This window comes from Vollenhovia emeryi, unplaced genomic scaffold (genome assembly GCF_000949405.1).
Source record: "Vollenhovia emeryi isolate VEMERY1.0 unplaced genomic scaffold, V.emery_V1.0 DF939156.1, whole genome shotgun sequence".
Taxonomy (NCBI): domain Eukaryota; kingdom Metazoa; phylum Arthropoda; class Insecta; order Hymenoptera; family Formicidae; genus Vollenhovia; species Vollenhovia emeryi.
In genome coordinates this window covers 1,001,558-1,005,647 of record NW_011967210.1, presented here as the reverse complement: position 1 = coordinate 1,005,647, position 4,090 = coordinate 1,001,558, and the positions used below count along the sequence as shown (strand labels likewise).

At 45.7% G+C, this 4,090-nt stretch overlaps 1 protein-coding gene across 1 annotated transcript in view; it reads left to right on the top strand.

Annotated features, from left to right (window-relative positions):
• Window positions 1–200: 200 nt before the first annotated feature.
• Window positions 201–4,090, top strand: part of LOC105565024 (discoidin domain-containing receptor 2) — a 188,856-nt gene continuing 184,966 nt past the window's right edge. The window contains exon 1 of the mRNA XM_012017841.1: window positions 201–724. The gene's annotated coding sequence lies outside the window, so the exon portion shown is untranslated. The remainder of the gene's footprint in view (window positions 725–4,090) is intronic.

Here is a 4,090-nt window from a genome sequence, read left to right as displayed (position 1 = left end):
GCGTTGCCCGATGATAAATTATTCGTCGGAACACGCGCGGAACGATTGACGTACAACGCAATCCGTGTAGCCGCGCGCCGCTCCGGTGCTGTCACGCGAGAGCATCGCTCGTTTAAATGGAGCGACGCGGCGAAACTGTCGTCGTCGCAGCTCGCAGCCGTCGTCCCCGACATCCACCGTCGCATAAACGCACGACGGCACGCTCGAGCGAATGAAAAATCCGATAAAGGCGGATCGTTTTCCATTCGGCAGGGAGGAGGAGGAGGAGAAAGACGGAGACGCGAGAGTGGCCCACTTGACCCCGCGAGATCGAGCGCGGCGCGTTCTCTTTCAAAAGACGCTCGTGCGAATCCGTGATCCGCGCGCCGACGATCACCGGCCGATCAAATGTACACCGACTGACGTTCAAAGGAAATATATAGGGCGGAGTTGGATGCTCCAGCCGACGGCGCCGGGACGCCCGTGATTCGCGCGCGTACGGATGTCCTCTCGCGCGCTCACGAGGAGGAGGATCCTTTTCAGCGGATGGAGAAGTAGATCGTCTTCGACGTAATCTGGCGTTGACGTGACCTAGCCTAACTTATCCTCCAACTCCACCTGGTCTTCGTCACCCCTCGCCGCCCCAGGCTTATCGCGTGTGTGAGTGTGCGCGCGCGCCCGCCCGGCCGTGGGCCTCCAAACTGTGTCCCGTCGGATGGGGTGTAACTTGGCGCATTAGCTGGGGGTGAGTAATATACCACGCTACTTATACAACATTTTGAAGCACTGCGCCGAGAGAAATTATCGGCCGGTGGCTCCCCTGCGGGGAAGGGGGGGGGGACGAGACGCCGCGGAAGACGCGGGGCGCGGCGCGATAACGCGACGGGGTTGTCGAAACCTGTAATGCGCGACAATTTTAATTAAAGTGTTGAGTGCGTGCGCGCATTATTAAATTTCACCGGGGGATGTTTTTCGCGATTAATTTTTCAAAGCGTTTTGAAATCTTGATTAACACCGTCCACGTTGAATTCACGTTATTTTGTTGTAAATTGGATTCCGCCCGAAAAAGTGCGCGAAGGCGCGCGCGGGCGGGCATATTGCGTAGCACGAGGAGCGGTTGTTTTAATGCGGAATGAAGAGAAACAAGGTCGGAATCAAGTTAACGCGAGCCAAACGAACGTTGTGTATCCGTCATACAAAGAATAAAAGTAGCTGCTTGTATCCCACAATGACGTCGCGGTATATATTTATTACGCGATTCTTCTTTTTTTTACAACATTTTTTTAATTCGTCTGTGACCAAAAATCGAGCACGGCACTTTGTGCAGCCAGCTCATTGTGTGCCTATCGTGCAACGCGTGCCAAATTATAAAATACGGCCCCGGAATCCCCCGGTTTGTTCGTCCGGCGCATATAATTTTTCAATGGGTTTAAAGGGCACGAAATATACGCGATAGAAATACAGTCTTTGAACCTTTTATCCCGAACATCTATAAATATTCAATTATACTCGTCATAGTACGGGGTGTACATGAATATTTAACCATCAGTAAAGAAGCGTCTCGGCGTCACACAGAGCTTTGAACTGGTAAATACATTTTTAGCTATTACTTATGCTTTCAATCATGAGATTTCTCTGAGTCGATCTGCATGTAATTTAGTTAACAGTCTCATCGCCCCGTATATTTCTGGGACGGCATGTTTGAAATATTCATCTTTAATCCTTTGCTATCTCTGCCATTCCCCTTAGTTTAGTATTTTCTTTGATATAAAAGAAGAAGGGGATGTAAGAGGGAAATATAAAGGAAGGAAATATAATAAGAAAATGTACCTACAGAGGTATGCATTTTTTAATATTCGGTTTAAAAAGTTATTGCACCTGGTGAATGAGAAAAATTGATCGATACATTTTCTTTGTTTTACCTAGTCTCTTCGTTAAAATTTTATTTTAATATTAATGCAGACATAAACATGATGCGAAAGTTATTTAACATGATTATAGAATTATGTGATTAACATGATTGTGGAATTAACTCGGTGTATTTTCTAGAATAATTTTCATGAAAAAAAATGTTAGCGAAACTCGATGTAACGCAATTTAGATAACATGAACTCATAAATGAGGCAACGTTAATGTTAATACGAATAGAATTTCAATTGGAATTGATCTGCGCGCAGAATTTGGAGTAACGAAATACGATATTCGAGAGCGTCTAGGCATGGCAAAGAGTTAAACTGTGTGGAGATTAATTGCATCCGCAAAGGACACCGGCTCGGGCGCAAAAAGGCGCAGTCGTCAGAGAAATAATATATCCGCCCGCGCTTTAAAGGTTCACCGAACCGCCCCGGTGGATCCGGCGCTCGTGTGGATATATTTCGTGGGCATATGGCGCCGAAAATAGTCGGTCGTTTTGGAACGTCTTTCTGCGGGCCGTTTAGGAGTAACTCGGGCGGAGAAAGATGAGGAGGGCAGCGCCGGCGCTAATTGGTTAATGTCCGTCATTACTATACTCTCCGGCGCGGGAGGCGAAGAGAATTAAAACCGGCTATCAGGCGGCGAGAGGGAAGAACCCGAGAGGGAGGAAAAAAAGCTCTCCTCCGCGATCTTTTTATCGGGCTTGTTGCGGTTTCATTTGCACGACCGCTTAGGGATGTAAGAGATATATCATTGTGTCCCGCGCGTAAAAAGAAATATCAGTCTTTTTTTATTCATTAGAATGGACGTGAAACAATTATGAAGCCGGCGAAATTATATTCGCCGCTTCGATGCTAATCGCACGCGCGTTCTTTCTCGCATGATTCTCGTCGGATTTGCTCGTCTAGGGGTCTCGTTAAGGCCATGCAAGGTCCTTATCGTGAATACATCCCTCGACCTCGAAGCACGTGATCCCGCAATTAGCAGTAGTCGGCGTTTACTTTGGCGACAAAGGGAACCGTCTTCCTCCATTATTCTAAAAAAGTACGTTTCAGATGTAAGGAAAAGACCCTCCATTCCGCTTGCAATTTAATTTAATTTCGAAAACATACTTAGCGTAACTTTATGAGGTATTTCGAAATTGATTTTATTAAAATAAACGAACCCCGAAATTAGCTCTAATAGACGTTTACGTATATTGCATTATTAAATTTCATTTGCAGAACTTAGCTATGTTGAACTATGTTAATTAATTTCTACAAGCAATTTTGTAATTCACGTAATACGAGTCGATCGATGATTAGCTTACCGAGAGTTTCGTTGTTTGGATTGTACGCGTATTTACTGAATATTACAGTAATTACGCTTTTATATGCCGGGACGGACTTAATACGCGTGCATGCGAAATGTACGCGGCGGAATTCAAAATTGCGGTTTTCCGCGACTTAACTGAAGATTACGAAATAATGAGAGCGGGAGCACGCATTCTCCTTGAAAAAAATGGAAAGAAAAACCGTAAAGTTTCAAAGCACGGTACGATTATGGCCTTACCGCCGAGTCATAAATATTGTTGTGCATTATACTTATCTTAACATATTGCGCCTCGGGGGTCTTTCAAATTTTTGTAGCGCCTTTTTCCTGGATATCCTCCCGCACGTGACTACAAATATAAAGCGCTATCGAGCCTGGTTTCGAATCTTGCGTATAAGCGCACGATCGGCAAGCGTGATTCGATTCTCGCACGTAGAAAGTATGAGAAATTGAAAGATTCCAGATAGGGCGCCGCGGTGCTCGCCACCGACATGTAAGTTCGTAGTCACGTGAGGCCGAATGACTAACACCCCCCGCCCCCCCCGTCTTTGCTACACGAGAATACACTTATGCGCCGGGGCATTCATTTTCCGCTATCGTGAGCCGTACTTCTCGCGCAAGTGGCTCTCGCGAGATTGAAAAATTTCTAGATAAGAAGATGTTAAGCTGCATCCCCGCGTCTTTCAGCGATCGCGTGATTCTTTCTCTATTAATCCAATTTTAAACCGACGTGCAGTTACAACGTCGGTGTCGATAACTTTTCTACGGATTTCCTCCATTGAGGATATCTAAGCTCGGCTCATTCTTGAGCTAAGCGTAGATCTTAAAATTTGTCTTCTATTTCTTGTACATACAAGAACACAAGTGCAATGAATAAATATGCGAT